Source organism: Panthera uncia, assembly GCF_023721935.1.
Source record: "Panthera uncia isolate 11264 chromosome C1 unlocalized genomic scaffold, Puncia_PCG_1.0 HiC_scaffold_3, whole genome shotgun sequence".
Taxonomy (NCBI): Eukaryota; Metazoa; Chordata; class Mammalia; order Carnivora; family Felidae; genus Panthera; species Panthera uncia.
Genome location: NW_026057584.1, coordinates 60,936,997 through 60,956,396, shown reverse-complemented (window position 1 = coordinate 60,956,396; position 19,400 = coordinate 60,936,997).

Genomic DNA, 19,400 nt, shown 5'->3' with positions numbered 1-19,400 from the left:
CTAAAGGTGAAGGATTTGGAACCAGGAGATAGACGATTTCAATTCCAGCACCAGCTCTTTTTATAACTGGTTATGTGACCTTGGAAAAGCAATTTAAGTCCTCTGTTCTTCTAGCATGTAGTTTCCCAACTGTAATAAATATTATAAATCCATTCTGTCCTCATCACTTTTATCATCAAAAAACATTTATCAAATGCCCACTTGGTGATGGCACCTTGCATGGTGAGGCAGGTAGTCAAGGCCCCTGTTAGTTTCTAAGGCAGAGCATTTGAGCCTCCTGTGAGCATTTGTTCACAAAGTTTTCCTGCTTTGGGGGGGAATAAGAGAAAAACACACAGTAAAAAACCATTTTTTCCAGAAAAAATAGCCAAATTTATTTAGTGTTTTAAAAGATCTATCTTTTATTTTAAGATACACAAGTGTGCCTGGGTGGCTCAGTTGGTTAAACATCTGACTCATGATTTCAGCTCAGGTCATGATCTCATGGTTCATGAAATTGAGCCCCACATCGGGCTCTGTGCTGACGGCATGGAGCCTGCTTGAGATTCTCTCTCTCCTTCTCTCCCTGCCTCTGCCCCACTCAGGTTCATTCTCTCTCTCTCTCTCAAAAATAAATCAATAAACTTGAAAAAAGATTATACCTAATATTTTATTTTGGTGTAAAAATGACACTTCTTTTATGAAATTATGGTCATAGCAGATGCTACTTTCTAAAATTGTACTCAGCGAAATGAAAAATTTTCACTTTAAAAAAATTTTTTACTCCAAAAGATTTTGCTAATGGTTGAATTCCAAGTCTAAGCTCTGGACTGGACCATATCCCTCTTGAGAAAGGGTTTGCATCCTGCCTCTAGCAGCCATCATCCTCTTCCACACTCTGTGGTTGTGGTTTTAGAACATTCTAAGCTGGTGGTCTGTGAGCAAACCAGGGCCTCATGTCAGCACTGTAGTGTCCATGTAGTATGGGTAAGCCCTTTAATCCTTTTGCACCTCAGGCTCCTTATTTGTAAAATGGGGTCAAGAGAGGTGTTGGGGAGGGAAAAATTTCTTCCTTCCCTCTTAGTTCTTTTGGCTGTTGAATAATTAAAATGACATAAGACAGATTAGCAGGAGTAAAGCAAATTTAATTACATATTTCCCAAGAATCCACATAAACATGAGAGATCCCAAAGACAGGCAAAACACGGTATATAAGTCATCTCAAACTAAGGAGAAGGGGGTAGGGGTCTGGGACTTCAAAAGGAAGAAATGCAATTCACAGGAAGAGGAAAAAGAGTAAATAATTGGTAAATGTTCGCTGGACTCTATGGACACAAGAGGACACAGGAATTTGTATGAAAAATTTTGTTAAATTCCTCTCTACCACACCTAGTTCATATTATACTGTCGCATGTATGGTGATAGCTTCCTTCTGGGAGCAGATCCTCCCTCTAAAGCTTTTAGGCAGTTAGGGGAAGGTTAAAGGTTCTTCTTGAGGCTTGTTTTTCTTAAAAATAATCAGCCTAAAATAAGCCATATGCCAAAGAGATATATTTTTGGGGTGGTAAATTTTGCTTCCCTGTAGTGGTCACTTTTTATCCTAATGAGTGACAAAGACTTTCTCCTTGACCTAATTCTATTCTGGCTCCTCTAAACTCTCAAGGCCCTGACCTTGGGCTCTGTCCTTGAGCCATTAGTCCAGTTTTAGCAAGAATCCTGTTGGGTCAATTTAATGGAAAATCCTCCCCCCCCCTCCCCCCCCCCCCCCTTGATATCTGATCAAATTCTTCATTTCCCTCCTTCCATATCTTATCGCTCTGGCCTGCCTTCAGCAAGAATCTTGTTCAGTCAGTCTAGCAAGAATCCCATTAGCTTTGATGTTTTATCTTAGTAATTTTCCATATGCTGATCCCCACTCTGCTCTTTGGCTATAAATCTCCACTTGTCCTTGTATTCAGAGTTGAGCCAGATTTTTATTCCCTGTTATAAACCCCATCGTGGTAGTCTCCTGGAGTAAAATCTTCCTTTTAGCAAGTGTCATGAACATATTTTTTTAACATGGGCATTACATGTGCACACGCATATCTCTCTATGCCCCATTCCCTAGACAGTAGGTGTAGCATATTTCTTCACCCCTTTCGCTCTCCCTTGATAGAGCACATCTGCGTGCCAGGTGAATGAAATTAATGCTGCTTTAACAATGGTTCTCACACTGGAGTGGGCATCAGAATAAACTCCAGCACTGTGTGATCTGTGATCACACATTGCCCCTGATTCGGTAGGTCTGGGATTGGACTTGAAAATTTGCATTTCTGTTAAATGCAAATGATCAAATGCAGCTGCTGCTGGTGGTCCTGGAACCATACTTAAAGAACTATCAAGGGAAGGGTGCCTGGGTGGCTCAGTTGCCTGCTTCAGATTCTCTGTCTCCCTCTCTCTGCTCCTTTCCTGATTGTGCTCTCTCTTTCAAAAATAAATAAACATTAAAAAAAAAGAACGAATGTAGGAGAAGAACTTTGAATCCACAAGAATATAGTAATCCACCAAGTCAGTCATTCACAAACTGCTCTCACTTATAATATATTACTTTCTACATTTTTGGCTCAACTGCTGAGTTAGCGACCTCTCAAGGACCTTCCATCTAAAAAATTTTATGATGTTTAAGTGAAGCAAGACAATGAGTTCAATAATTGATGCCTGGCTCCTGCTACAATCATATCCTCTTTCAATTCTTCCCGGGATCCCCTCCACCCCACCCACCTGAAGACTCTAGCACTCAGTGTCCTAGGGACCAGGGGTGGCACAGTGTGGTTTAGTTTCCTGCATGAATACAGAACAGTGTGCCCTCCTACAAGTCTCGTCAGTCGTGATGAGAATCTTTTATTCACCTCAGGCATCTCTTGAAGGAGATCAGATCTACATTCTGACTTTTCTGAGGCTGGAGGGAGGTCATTCCAGGCCCAGCAAATGTTGCAATTTGCTTTTAAGAATGTCCAAGACAGGTACCACAGTGAGGTATTGCCCTCAGGTCATCTTAAAGGAAACAAAGGAATCCCAAAGGAAACGAAGAAAATTTAAATTATATGTATGTAGGCTTTCCTAACAGTGATGTATTTTCTGTGGAAACATTTCAATCAATTGTTCTTCAGAGGCTGACTGTCCAAAAGAAAGGAGAAATGCTTCTCCAGGACTGTCAGAAGTCTATCGGCTTTATGGTCTGCAAGCAGTCAGGAATGATCACTTGGCAGCATTGGGAGTGAGGAGTACATTGGGTCCTTGCCCCTCACTCCAGGTCCAGTTTCTCTTAGAAGGAAGCTCTGATAGGTGCATTCATACAGTGGAATGCTTTATTCCCCTAGGCCTTTTTACAACATACCCAACACCACACCTTTCTAGTGGGAATTAATGATAAGAATAGTCAGTTCGGTGTACCTGACTGGCTCAGTCAGTAGAGCATGGGAATGTTGATCCTGGGGTTATAAATTTGAGCCCCATGCTGGGTGTAGAGATTACTTAAAAATAAAATCTTCAGGGGCGCCTGGGTGACTCAGTTGATTGAGTGTCTGACTCTGGATTTCAGCTCGGGTCATGGTCCCACAGCCTTGGGATCAAACCCCACTCAGGCTCTGCATTAGGAGTGGAGTCTGCTTAAGAGTCTCTCTCTCCCTCTCTCTCTGTCCCTCCCCCACTCTGATGCATTCTCTCTCAAATAAATATAATAAAAGAAAAGAAAAGAAAAAATAAAACCTTCCAAAAAATAAGAATAGTCAATGTATGGTTGCTTATTTTTAATACAAAAAGCTAATATGTATCAAGTTATCATAAGGACTAGCCTTGCATTAATTCATCTAATCCTTACGATACTCCCATAAATACTATTTCCATTTTTCAGACAAATAAACTAAGTCACAAGGAATTAATTAATTTGTCCAAGGTCACATGTTAGTAAGAAGTAAAAATCGAATTAAAACTAACTCTGGCCTCAGAGTTGCATTCTATGCTGCCTTTTTTTTTTTTTTTCAAACAGGGAACAACAACCTTCTAAAATAATTAAATCCATAGTTCAAATGTTTTATTGAACCATTTGATAATAAGAATCTGTTATGGGTTGAATTGTGCCCCGCCCCACCCCCGCCAAAAAGATATGTTGAAGTCTTAACCCTCGGTATTCCAGGATGTGAACTTCTTTAGAAATAGGGTAATGGCAGATATAATTAGTTCCTTCATACTGAAGTAGAGTGGGCCCTTAATCCAATATGAGTAGCGTCCTTTTAAGAAGGCCATGTAAAGACAGAGACACACAGAGATAACACCAAGCGACTACAGAGGTAGATAGTGGGGTTAGGCAGTTACAAGCCAAGGAATGCCAAAGACTGTCACAAACCATCAGAAGCCAGGAAGAGGCAAGACAGGATTCTCCTTTAGAGTTCTGAGGGAATGTGGCCTTGCCCCGACACCCGGATTTTTAACATCTAACCTCCAGAACTATGGAGACAAACATTTATTATTTTAAGACATCCAGCTTTTGGTACCTTGTTATGGCAGCCCTAGGAAACTAATCCAAAATGGATGCATTTGTTTTCTCCATTTTCCCCATGTCTCCCTCCTAACTTTCACAGGAATGTTACAGAAGAGCAGATCCACTCGGTAGGACAAAAGGCAAACATCTGAGTTGCTCATTCATTCAGAGACTGCCTGGCACAATTCCCAGTGCATTGTAGGTGCTTTATAAATGTTTGTTGATTGAATTCTTCTAACATTTACTAAAGGACCACTCTTTGCCACAATTACCTAGAAATGGCACACCAAGTTTTAAAAATCAAGAATAGGCAGTGAATTCCATTCCCCCTTTCAAATCCACCGATGACTTAATAAACATTAGCCACCAAAGTGTCTTCCAACCATGCCCAACACAAGTAAAAATGCCTGTGTTAAGATTTTGTTTCTGGGCCCTCTTGTTCCACTGATCTATTTTTGAGCAATGCTTCACCTCTTTTCCATTTTCTTGCCCCCCTCTGGTGGACGTGCTAATAAATGGAGAAAGGTATGAAAAGCAGACAGCAGGAGGGAGAAGTACAACCCCAAACTTGATCATGAGGGCTTGGATAATTGAGAGGACACCACTGTCAGACTGTAGAAAAAGCCCTCTGAACACGTTTTAGACATTAATATCTAACGAAAGCTTATAAAGGTACTTTAAAAAAGGTTTGTCCAAAGACAAAGAATGAAATGATTTTTCTGAAAGTAAATTTATTAAAGATGTTGAGAGCAAAAGAAAAGTATATGTAATATGGTCTCATTTTTATAAAACAATGACAAAAATCCCTATGTATATATGCATGTATAAAACTGCTTATGTACATACAGGGTATCGCTGTTTCTAGGCACTGTCAATGGAAAAAGCTGGGTTTTCTGGTAGTTTTTAAAAATAAAGCATCCTAATTTATAAACTTACAAGACACTCACCCACTCATTCACACTTCCCCTTCCCCAGTAGTCTCCTGTGAGTACTTATGGATTTCCCTTGGTGGGGTCCCACATCCTGGAGCCCCAAGGAAATAAATTGTCTGGTAATCTATAGAGCATGTTGGAACACACAGTGAGAATAAGAAATAAGCTTTTGTTATTATAGGCCATTGAAATTTGGGGTCATTTGTTGCAACCACAGAATCTAACCTAATCTGTTATAGTAATTATGCACAAGGCACTGGGCTAGGTACAAACAGTCATTTTCATATAAGTGGCAAGAAATTCTAGAAAATTAATATCTTGTTCGCTTTCACATAAATCAGTAAGATATCAACAGAGCAGAAGACCTATTAGAGATTTAAAACTGGCCAAATTTTCTAGAAGGCATCTGGTATTTGATTCGGATACAATGAGGGTCAGTCTCTATACAACAGAGGTTAAAACCCCAAGAGAAACAGAGTAACAAGGGTATGTTTTCCATAAAAGTCACTTCACTAGAATATGAGGACTCCATGTCACTGTACAGATTTATGAAGAAAACAGAATTCTTAATAGAGCCTTGGGCATCTGCTCCTATCATGGAGGGAAAGCACTCCCAGAAGCAAGTAGACAACATTTGCCTAGAACCTGCTATTATTACACTCTGTGCATATGGTAGCTAAAAACTCATTAGTTCTATAATTCTGGCTGAAGTTGGCAAGCCACCTCCAGAAATATTTCATAGAAGCAAAGTGACAGATGGCAATTTCCTTTGTTATAGGATGAGCTGGTTAGGATAGTGGTCACACACAAGTCATCTAGATAAGAGTGAACGACTCTTATGTAAAGTAATTTACCTGCAACTTCCGATAAGTCAATCTTCATAAAGTTGGCCTCATTTTTCTCATCCAGGAATACATTATTGGTCATACTTACAGAATTTCTCTCAAATAGGATTAGAAAATATATTTCAGTCGACATGGTGACATAGATCTATAATTACTTAGGGATTTTGTTTGTTTTTTTAAATTTTTTAAAAATTAATTTATTTATTTTGAGAAAGCCAGAGAGAGCAAGCAGGGGAGGGGCACAGAGAGAGAAAGAGAGAGAACCCCAAGCAGGCCTTGCACTGTCAGCTCAGATCCCAATGCGGGACTTGAACTCATGAACTGTGAGATCATGACCTGAGCCAAAAACAAGATTCGGATGCTCAACTGACTAAGCCAGTCAGGTGCCCCTATAATTAATTTGTAGCAGCAGAACACCAGAGGGTAGTCATTTTGTTCTAATTTTCCTCTACACCTGCAGATCCTTCTGTAAAGGACTGTTTGTTTTCTTCTCCCATATACCATCCCCATCCTCTTTCTTTTAGTAAAAATGTACAATACTTTGAGGGTCCCTACCAACCCTTCATGTGCTTCAGGTAGAGCTGATCCCCACTCCCATCCCCAGGCTCTAAGTGATGAGTGTATGACCCAAACCTGGCCAGTCAGAATACTATATCTCTTGCCCTCATAATTCATTGAGATGGACATGTGATCCAGCTTGGACCAATGAGAGTCTTATTCCAGTTTTGTGCTAGAACTCTTAAGATAGAATGCAAGCCTGAAGTTGTTTTTGGAATCTTGGCTGCCACTTCAGGAGAGCCTGTCAGACAATGCAGACCTACTGAGGAAAGCAGAACCAAGAGATTCCTGGCTTCATTTTTTGTGTACATGGATCCAAATAATCTTGAAGCCACCATGCCTTAGACTGTTTCATTTACATGAGTCAGTAAATTTCCTTTTATGGTTTAAGCCAGTGGATTTTTTTTTTTTTTTTCATTTGCCACCATAAGAGTTTTGACTAATGCTCTCACTATCACAGGTCAAAGAGCCAGAAAAAAATACTATAGTCTTCCTTGGTCTTATCTCTATGACCTAGTCATTGAACCAGAAACACAAAACAAATAATAAAATTTCAAATAAAATTTCTTCCCAATATAGTACATTTTCCCAAAGAATCTCAAAGCCATTTACAAACCTTGGAGAATAATACCCTGGAGTATACAAGGCACCTTGGAAGAACACCTAACTCTTGTTAGTAGAGTTATGAATAACATTGACCTTTTCCTGAGAATAGTATACACCGAAAACTGCACAAGCCATTTTATAACTTTACCTTATTTAATATTAACAACTATTTTATTAGTTGTGATATTTATTATTTACATATTTATTATGCCCAAATTATAGATGAGGGAGTTGAAATCCTCAGGTGATTTAGCTTATAAGTGACCTCTCCTGCATTTAAGCTCATATCTTTCTGACCCAAAGTCTGTGCTCTTCTAAGAAACATTGCTTGTGTCTTTTCTTATGTCTATATTGACCTTTGTCTCAATACCTCCCTTCTTACCCCTTTTGACTGGCCTTCATCCTTCTGAGGTCCTAGCTGTATAGGCCAGAAACAGACACCTGACCTGGGCAAGGTAATTATATCTACTCCCTTGAGAATTTAAATATGAGACACAGAGGGAAGTTCTACTCAGTGGTAGATTTTTGGGCTGAAATAGCATATGTGTTACTTGTAAGACACTTTTCCAGCTTAAGGAAAAATATGGTCTTAAATCTTTCATTTTTCCAAAGAGTTATTTAAATTCTCACATGTTCTTTCCTAACATCCCCTCTGTGGGGACTTCCCCCAAGACTCTTAGGGGCTTTCTTGGTACAAAAGGATCCACCCATCAAACCTCAAAAATAATGAACTTGAAATCTGATTATATCACTGCTAGTATTAGTCCTGTTTCTGCCCTTAGTTATTTGCATAACTAAGTTGGAGGGGGCAGCATTAAAAGAATTACTTTCATAGTAATGAAACTGCTCCTGGTTCAGTTAATTGTTTCCACCTGAGAATACAGACAACTCTAAATGTTTTCTAAAATTGTACCTCAACAGGTATCCGGTGCCATCTTGGATCAGAAGCATGATGAGTTAGCTAGTGGAGGAAGTCGATTGATGAGCTAGAGAGAGAAAGAGGCTTTCTGACTGTACATAAAGCTCCCCATTCTACAGTGCAAAAGGCTTTCATGTTCTTCTTGCCTTTCCTTAGGTTCCACCCATGTTAGTAAAGTGCCACCTCTGTTTAGTAGTTCATGTTGCAGGTCAAATTCGTGTTCTAGGAAAATGCAACTTAACAGTACTAAAGGCTGATTGGGGCGCCTGGGTGGCGCAGTCGGTTAAGCGTCCGACTTCGGCCAGGTCACGATCTCGCGGTCTGTGAGTTCGAGCCCCGCGTCAGGCTCTGGGCTGATGGCTCGAAGCCTGGAGCCTGTTTCCGATTCTGTGTCTCCCTCTCTCTCTGCCCCTCCCCCGTTCATGCTCTGTCTCTCTCTGTCCCAAAAATAAATTAAAAAAAAAAAAAAAAGTACTAAAGGCTGATAAAGGCTGATTGTTTTTATAATAATTAATATGAAAAATTAATATATGCTTCCAAAAGCTCACCATCCAACTCTTTATCCATTAACTGACACAAAACACATTAGCACTTCATTGATTTGCATAAATAATAGAGAAATAATAAAAGACTGTGTAATCATTCTCAAAAATGTTGGTTTTGGGCTTGGTGCAAGAATTTTTAAATTATTCTATGGAGAACACCAAAATCAAGGACTATAAAAACTTTTTGGTCAAATGGCTGGAATCAGGCAAAGGAGAAATGAAGCAGAGGACTGACTTTATTCTTCACTATCAAGTCTGCAAGTATATCTGGAGTCAGAAGCAGCTGAGAGACATGAAAGAGCATTTTATCATAGGCTCAGTGGACCTCCCCTTCCTATATATATAGCAAATATACACTTTTAAATGATGAGTTATTTGTACTATATAGAAAAATACAGAGAATAATACCCATAAACCTTCAAGTGACATATTTTGACTTTTTGCACTACTACATTAATTTCCTAGGGCTGCCATAACACATTACCACAAACTTGATGGCTTAAAACAACAAAAATTTATTCTGTCAAAGTTCTAGTTGCCAGAAGTCCAAAATCAAGATGTCACCATGATTGATTCCTTCTGGAGGTTTTGAGGAAGAATCGTCTCTATCCCTCTCTCCTAGCTTCTGGTGGCTGCCAGCAATGCTTGGCATTCCTCTGTGTATTTTTTCCCCTTCTCTCCTCTTTGGAAGGATAGTTGTCATTGATTTAGGACCCACCCTGATTCAGGATGATCTCATCTGTAGATCCTTAACTTAATTACATCTGCAAAGACTCTTACCAAATAGGGTGATATTCACAGGCTTTTGATGGAACATATTCTCATGGAGGCCACCATTCAACCCAGTACAACTATTTACTTTAACCCTTACATATTAAAAGGTGCAGATATCATTGAAATTCCCTCCCCAAAATCCTTCTATCTATTTTGCTTCATCCCCAGATGTAACAGCTATCCTAAGCATCACTGCCATGTACATTCTAGTATTTTTACTACCTTTGTATGCACAAAGAATATGCAGTTGTTTATATAGACACTACCTTTATTAGACTAAAAGATTTCTGTAAATGATATCACACAGTACATTTTCTTTTGCAACTTGTTTTTTTCACTGAACCTTAATATTTTAAGATTTATTTATGCTGATACATGTAGTTTGATTTATCTATTTTGACTATGGTATGAATATCCCACAATTTATTTATCCAGTCTTCAGTTCAAAGAGATTTAGTCTTTTATGATTTGGGGTATTATAAACTTCATGGCCATGATCATCCCAGGATGTATCTTCCTATCCTTCAAAAATTTTTTTTCTTTTTAACGTTTATTTATTTTGAGACAGAGAATGAGCAGGGGAGGGGCAGAGAGAGAGGGAGACACAGAATCTGAAGCAGGCTCCAGGTTCTGAGCTGTCAGCACAAAGTCTGATGTGGGGCTTGAACCCACAAACTGTGAGATCATGACCTGAGCCAAAGTCGGATGCTTAACTGAGCTATACAGGCGCCCCTTTTCCTACCTTTATATATATATATATATATATATATATATATATATATACCTGTGTGAGCATTTTTTTTTGGGGGAATTCCCCTGAGGGGGAACCATTGTCCCCCCCCCCCCATTTATATTTCTATTCCCTTGAAGAGAATAGGTAAATATTAAGTGTTGTTTCTTAAAGGTTTGCTAATATTAGGTTATAAATTGTCTGGGCCTCATTCTGTTTGGGGGATAGATATTTTTTTCACTATAGTTCAATTTCTTTAATGATTATAAGTATACTAAAATTTTTAAATTTCCTTTTTTAGTTGACTTCAGTCATTTACATTTGTCTAGAAAATTATCCTATTTATGATTTCAAATATTTGGCCTTAAGGTTGTTTATAACAACATGAAATTGTGGTTTTATAAGGTCAAAAGTTTGAATATTGGCAATTTTATATGACTTGACTAATTTCTTGTGGCTTTAAAATTTCTTCTTTCTCTGCAATTATAAGCTCTATTCATTCTTAATAACATTATTGTACCCTTGGATATTTTTAGTGTTATCACTAAACATTTCTTTATTTTATTAGTCTTTGAAAACACAATTTTTTCATTTTTTATTTTATGAATTCTACTTTTTAAAAAATTTCTTCTTAATACCTTTGAATTTACTCGGCTTCTCTTTTTCCAACTTATTGAACTGAACATGGAGTCATAGATTTTAATATTTCTGTTAACTTATACACATATATTTAAGGCTATACTCTCCCAGGTGTACCCAAATTTTAATAAGTAATAGTTTCATTGTCATTTAGTTCTACATATTTTTTTATTTCTATCTTAATTTTTTTGTTGAAAAGTAAGTTATTTTAAAATGTACTTTTTATTTACTATAATACATGAGGCTTTTGTTCATTCATTATTTACCATCTTTTTAACAATTCACTTTGAATTTTATTACATTTTTTTAATGGAAAATATATCCATTTTGGGGGATTTCTCTTCTTTTATGGCCTAATATATGATTTGTTTTTGAAAGAGTTTATGTGTGTTTGAAAATAATGGGCATATAATTTTGATGATAGAGTACTGTTTTTTGTATGAAGCTGATAATTTTGTGGTTCAAGTCTTCTAGAGGCTTACTGATTTTTTTTGACTATTTGACTTATTAGTTTTGGATAGATGTATTAAAATTTTCCACTATGATTTCAGATTTGTAAAATTTTCTTGTGATCCTGTTCGTTTTTGCTACTTATATTTTGGCTTGGTTATCAGGTATATATGAAAATGGTAGTTACTTTCTCTTAGTGCTTTTACAACATTCATTGCTTTTGCCTCTGACCTCTATTGTGTTGTCTATCCAATTGCTGATTCAGTGTCAGCAACCTGTCTTTCCATCCTCCTTGTTTTTAAAGATGTTTCCCCTTGTCTTTAATGTTCTAATATTCCATCATGATGTTTCTAGGTAGATTCCTATTTGGAAATCTTATAGGGCCCCAAGGTCACTCAGCACTTATACCCTAGGGCCAATATCCTGGTTTGGTCTTACCCTGAGCAACTGGCAACTTTTGGATCTTACTACTCTAGCTTTGAGTTTTTGCTTTATTTCCAGACTTAATTGTTTTCTTCTCACACTTATTTAAAAATTTTATTTTTTAAATTTACATCCAAATTAGAGTGTAGTGCACGCTAAGATTCCTTAATGCCCCTCACCCATTTAGCCAATCCCCCCTCCCATAATCCCTCCAGTAACCCTCTGTTTGTTCTCCATATTTATGAGTCTCTTATGTTTTGTTCCCCTCCCTGTTTTTATATTATTTTCGTTTCCCTTCCCTTATGTTCATCCGTTCTGCATCTTAAAGTCCTCATATGAGTGAAGTCATATGATATTTGTCTTTCTCTGACTAATTTCGCTTAGTATAATACCCTCTAGTTCCATCCACGTAGTTGCAAATGGCAAGATTTCATTCTTTTTGATTGCTGAGTGATACTCCATTGTACATATATATATATACCACATCTTCTTTATCCATTCATCCATCGATAGACTTTTGGGCTCTTCCCATACTTTGGCTATTGTTGATATTGCTACTATAAACATGGGGTGCATGTGTCCCTTCAGAACAGCACAGCTGTATCCCTTAGATAAATACCTAGTAGGTCATAGGGTAGTTCTATTTTTAATTTTTTGAGGAACCTCCATACTGTTTTCCAGAGTGTCTGCACCAGTTTGCATTCCCACCAGCAGTGTAAGAGATCCTCTTTCTCTGCATCCTCGCCAACATCTGTTGTTGCCTGGGCTGTTAATGTTAGCCATTCTGACAGGTGTAAGGTTTTGATTTGTATTTCCCTGATGATGAGTGATGTTGAGCATTTTTTCATGTGTCGGTTGGCCATCTGGATGTCTTCTTTGGAGACATCATGTCTTTTGCCCATCTCTTCACTGGATTATTTGTTTTTTGGGTGTTGAGTTTGATAAGTTCTTTATAGATTTTGGATAGTAACCCTTTATCTGATATGTCATTTGCAAATATCTTCTCCCATTCTGTCAGCTGCCTTTTAGTTTTGCTGATTGTTTCCTTCGCTGTGCAGAAGCTTTTTATCTTGATGAGGTCCCAGTAGTTCATTTTCTCACACTTTTTTCTTTATTCATTTCTTCCATTAAAAGACAACTTAGGGAGCGCCTGGGTGGCTCAGTCGGTTAAGCGGCCGACTTCGGCTCAGGTCGTGATCTCACGGTCCGTGAGTTCGAGCCCCGGGTCGGGCTCTGTGCTGATGGCTCAGAGCCTGGAGCCTGCTTCCGATTCTGTGTCTCCCTCTCTCCCTGACCCTCCCCCGTTCATGCTCTGTCTCCCTCTGTCTCAAAAATAAATAAACGTTAAAAAAAAAAAAAGGCAACTTAGTAATATTTCTCTCCAGCATTTCTATGTGTTTCTAGTGGAAAGAGGTGCTTCATCAGCTGTTGTCAATATTGATGAATCTGGAATCATCTTTACTCTTATGTGAGATCATGAAGAAGCAATGAAGAGTCAGCTGCTTTCCACTGAGAACTTGGCATTGAGAATCAAGAGATAGTATTCTCTTTCACACAAAATCCCTATCTGACTTAATATCACTGTAATTTAAAAATATAGACAAAAATGCATAAAAGTAAGTAATGCTATTGTGAAAGGACATGTTATTATTCACATTTTACAGAGGAGGAACTGAGGCTCAGAAGTTAGGTAACTTGGGGTACCTGGCTGGCTCATTTGGTAGAATGTGTGACTCTTGATCCTGAGTCTGAGTCCCACACTGGGTGCAGAGATTATTTAAAAAAAAATCTTGGGGAGCACCTGGGTGGCTCAGTCGGTTGAGCGTCGGACTTCGGCTCAGGTCATGATCTCACAGCTCATGAGTTCGAGCCCCGTGTCGGGCTGTGTGCTGACAGCTCAAAGCCTGGAGCCTGCTTCAGATTCTGTGTCTCCCTCTCACTCTGTCCCTAACCCACTAACATTCTGTCTCTGTCTCTGTCAAAAATCAATAAACATTAAAAAAATTTTTAAATAAAATCATGGGGTGCCTGGGTGGCTCAGTCAGTTAAGTGTCTGACTCTTGATTTTGGCTCAGGTTATGATCTCACGGTTCATGAGTTTGAGCTCTGCAACAGGCTCTGTGCTGACAGTGCAGAGCCTGCTTGGGATTCTCTCTCTTCCTCTCTCTCTACCCCTCCCCCACTCACGTGTGTGTGTGTGTGTGTGTGTGTGTGTGTGCGCTCTCTCTCTCTCAAAATAAATAACCTTTAAAAACTAAAACTAAAAATAAAATCTTAAAAAAGTAAAAGAAGTAACTTGCCCAAAATTACAAAGACTATAATTGAAAGAAGTGAGATTTTAAGTTACGATTCTGAGACCAAAGCACCTACTTTCCCTACTATGCTACTTCCTAGGAAATTGTAATCTTTATAACAGGAAGAGACATGTTTAAAAGGTAAAAACTAAAGAATCAGAATACATTTAAGGGCTAAAACGTGTATTATAGAGAAAACTATAAAAGGAAGATATCAGTGCGGGGTGTGTGTGTATATATATAATTTATATATTTATATAAATATTTATATATTATATATTAAATATTTATATATTTATATATTTATTTATATATTATTTATATACATATATATTTATTCCTTTTGAGAGAAACCAAATAGCTGCATGTCAGTTGAATGCATTCCTCACAGATAGATTTACCTGTTGAGTATGTTTGGACAAGTTCACTAGATGGCATTCCAAATGAGAGAATGCCCACGTGGACTGTGAAGGCATAATGGTTTTCCAACATCTGTCTCTCTGGCAAATGACATTGCTTTGAAAGGTGCATTTTTTTCTTTGTCTTTTGAAGCCTATGTCCATTTTTAAAGAGAAGCACATCTGCCTTATATTGATTGGATCTGTGTAGATATCAAATTGTGTGTGGCAGTTAACCCAATGATAGTGGGTGATTCTGAAAGCAGAGATACTCTAGCTGATTACCCCTAATATTCTCATTCTTATTTCTTCATAAGACAAAGGGATATGATTTTGCAAGTAAATATGATATTTCCTGATGTAAAGTTGATGATAAATGATGCCCTGGATTTTAATTCTAATGGTTTTTGGCTGTATATAATAGAAAACCCAACTAAAAGTGGCTTAAACAGTAAGGATTTAATTTTTCCATGTAGATATTCTGGAGATAGAGTGGTTGGTTAATTTAAGAGTCCAGTAGTGCCATCACAGACTTTTTCCATGAAAAACATGGCTCTTTCCATGTTTTCTTGTTCCCATCTCCAATGTGTTCAGTTTTGCCCTCGTGTTTTTCTTATCATGGTTCCAAGATGGCTGCCTCATCTCCAGACATCTTTCCCTCATACAGCAATGTTGAGAGATCAAAAGTGGCAGTTTTCCCTCATAATCACAGAAAAGTCTCTCCCAGACGCTGTCACAGAAAAGTTTCTTTCAAGTCTTGTTTGCTAGTATTACCTCATATATTCATTCCTGAACAATCAATGGCAAGAAAAGTGGAATTTCCACAATGAATTTTCCTAATGGTGACTTACTCTTTGGAGCTAGAGAAGGGCTCCTTCACTGAGCACATGGCCATGATAAGGGTGAACCAAATCACGGTTCTGTTGGTAAGCAATATGGGATGAACTGGCTGTTGATAGGCAACTAACAGTATTTGTAACACTTAAGTCCTGTTAGACAAGGGAAATGTGCTAACAATTATTAGCTTGGTCAATTGTTTGAAGGAGGAGGAGTATCACTATTTAACTACCAAAGTGCTATGAATGACATTTTGGTTTTGGCCACAAATATTTTATCTTTTTTAGTTCATGAAACTTGAGCCTATATCTTAAAATAGTATTTAGTTTTTTCTGCTCAAAAAGCATCCCCACATCTTTTTTTTTTTTTGAAAATCAAAATTTTCACCACTCCAAACAAGTGAATCTTTTGCATTGCTAATCACTATACCTCCTTCCCTAACCATAGAGCTGAGCATCTGATTCAGGATGGTCAAATATATTCATCCCTCTGGCCACAGTGATTGGTCTGTGATGGGCGCATGACCCAGACTAGGTCAAGTGTCCTTCTAAAGATTTATCTAACTGGAGATGAAAGAAAATAATCATTTTTTGAGAGTTGGGATAGGATTCAAACAGAATTATAAAGCCTACACACAAATGCAGCCATAATTCTGGATGCATAGTTGTAGCTGGCCTGAAACAATGAGAGAATATGCAGAAGAAAAAGGAAAAACAAACAAACAAACAAACAAAAAAAAACAGAAGCAAGATATGGAATGGAGAAAGGGAGAAAGAAAGGACAGAGACAGATATATGGTAGCATTTAATTCCTTGAACCCCTCATTTCTGCCCCTTTTAAGACTTGGTGATTTGAACCAATGAATTCTTTTTTGTTTAAGCTAATTTGAATTAGATTTCTCTTAATTGCAACAAGAGTCCTGATTAAACAGAGTCTTTAATTACCTAAAGTATAGTTAGTTAAACTACAGTTGAGGAGGATCCATTGTACAATAGAGGAACTGTATCCATCAAGATTCAATCAGGAGGTAGATGCCAAATAGTTATTTGAACAGAGGAAGTTTAATATAAAGAAATATTAACCATAACAGAGAATCAGAATAATGAGGGAATGGGTAGTAAGAAGTAAAGGGAGCTCTAAGTAATACAGGAATAGCAGCTACAATGGAGCAGCCCCTACCCTACGGCTGAAATAGAGTAACTGTGGAAGCATCTCCCAGGCTTTCTAGGTTTAGAGCCAGACCTTGTTGGAGTGGGAGGGACAGGCAACTCACTGGAAGGCAGAGAAGTCTCTGTAGTGCTATGTTAGTGCAACTTCCTGGAAATACACCCTGCTAAGAAAAGCTGTTAAGGAAGAGGTATCTCGCTGGAAGCATTCCACTATAGAACCACATGAGTGGGGTGGGGTATTGCTGACACCTGACCCTGCAGTGGTCTAGTTCTGGAGAAAACTCCCGTATTGCTGGTTGCCAGAGTTACCACCTATACTCCAGGAGCCTGCTGCAAGGCACAGAGGGACTAGGAGGGAAAACAACTTTTTCCTGCAGTGTCTCTCCAGCAGTCCCTGCTGTGAAACCTTGATATTGTGTCAATTGGCAAAGGAAAAAATATTTAAAATAGTTAAATATCAAAAATATCAGAGTCTGATCAGAATTTTTTTAAGGTTTTCTCCCATAAGCTAAATTGAAACGATGTACCCAGAGAGAGAGAAAACCTGAAGCCTTTATGGAAGAATTTGCTAAAACATTTCAAAGACAAATAGCTCTAAATACAGAACACAGAAGTCTTTTGATTTCCATCTTAGTTGGAAATTGTCTCTCTGATACAAAGAAGCAAATTGAGGATAATGTAATCAGATGGATGGATCAACCTGTGATGTAATTTAAATCGAAACCCAATTCCTGGAGGAACAGAAAGCAACTATCCTCAACTTACAAATCTTTGCAAAACCAACAGTTCAGCTGCAGACATAATTTAAAGTCTACCTATCTTTTTTACCAATGCCAAAACCTCCGCCACTTATCTCAAAAGGCTTGCGAGTATGGTAAAAATTCTGGCCTTAGGAAACAAAAATCCTTCCTTAAGGAACTGGTTTTCTTTCCCTGTGCCTTTGAGATGTGAATGTTCTGCCTGGTCTTCTCCAGTAACTCTTATCTAGGTCATCTCTTTGAAATACCAACTTCAGAGAGATAATTCTTATTAGAAGAAAAACAACAGGGGAAGGTTATATAAACGAAGAATCTGAAGATTCTTCATATAATAGAAAAAGTTTTAGCCATCAGAGCAGGTTAATTTATTCTCACTGTTCTTTTTTTTTTTTTTTTTTTTAATTTCTTTAATGTTTATTGATCTTTAGCAGATGGAGAGACAGAGAGTGAGTGGGGAAAGGGCAGAGAAAGAGAGGGAGATACAGAATCCTAAGCAGGCTCCAGGCTCTGAGCTGTCAGCACAGAGCCCCATGTGGGGCTCGAATCCACCAGCTGTGAGATCATGACCTGAGCTGAAGTCAGACGCCCAACTGACTGAGCCACCCAGGCGCCCCCTAACTGTTCTTTTTATAAGCTAATGAGTTCTGCATGATCATACATGTCTTATGGCTAGAACTTCAAAATGAAAACTATAAGGTCTCTGTTTTTATCTGTGTGTTTACATGTATCTCTATATAAGTGTTGTAAGTGTGTGGGATTTTCTACTAGGGATTGTATTGTTAAAATTAATTTGTAAAAGAGTTCTATTTAATTGGCTTAAAGAAAACTAAGCACTTATATAATTGAATATTCATAAAATTCTCAAAAATATAATAGAAACTCACCCAAATGCTTTTCAGGTTCATGTGATATTGGAAATATTTGGCATTAAGGCTAATTTAAATTTGTTGGGGGGTGCCTGGGTGGTTTAGCTGGTTCAGTGTCCGACTCTTGGTTTTGGCTCAGGTCATGATCTTGAGGTTCGTGGGTTCGAACCCTGCATCAGGCTCTGTGCTGGCAGGGCAGAACTTGCTTGGGATTCTCTCTCTTCTTCTGTATTTGCCCCTCCCCTGATTGCTATCTCTTTCTCTCAAAATAAATAAATAAAGTTAAAAAATTTTGTTTTTAATTTGTTGGTTTAATTAAAATAGAAATGTCTTTAGGATCACTAACATTGAATGTAATGCAGACATACAACGTTTATCCTACCTGGATTTATAAGTCAAATAAGTTCATGTTATCCCTTTTATGAAATTTGACAGCAAGAAAAACAACTTGGTCTTTATGATAGGTCTACTTCTAAAAAGTTCCCAAATCTTTTTGTAACCTAAAACTTTACAGTTTTCTAAGTTAAATTAAATGACAGAGAGCTATTAAATATCTACATAATTTCCAAATAAGATAAAATACTGAAACCTTAATTACTGAACATAGGTTTTCTATTTTGGTTTTCTTCCACAGAGAAAACTAAAAATAATGTATATTAGGAAACATGTCTAATATATGAATACTGGAAAAGGTACTATGAGAAAGTATGCATTTTTAAAATTATAAAAAGAATGTACAAGTCTGCCAATCCACAGACAGCTAATGTAAGAGCTAGCTCACAGTTGTTTTCTTCTTAATTTCCACTAGAAAATAAAGTTTTAGGGGTTAAAAATTCTAGGATATGCAATTAAGGCTACTAGAAATATTAGGGTAAACATCTCTATATGTGCAAGGATGTGTGTTTTCAGTAAATGAAGGGATGAGAAACGGAGACGTGTTTTGCCAAGGGGAAAAATGTAAATTTGTCCTAAAGTAAAACTGGTTATTTCAGAACAGGAAGAGAAGAATAAAATACAAAATGGTATAGAAAATTGGGAAGAGAGAGAATTTTACCTTGTGTAGCCAAGTTGGATAAAACTGGAATTTTTACTATAAGGGCTTAAAATATAAGCTTTAATATTAATAGTGTACTTATACAAAACTAAAACTTGATTTTCT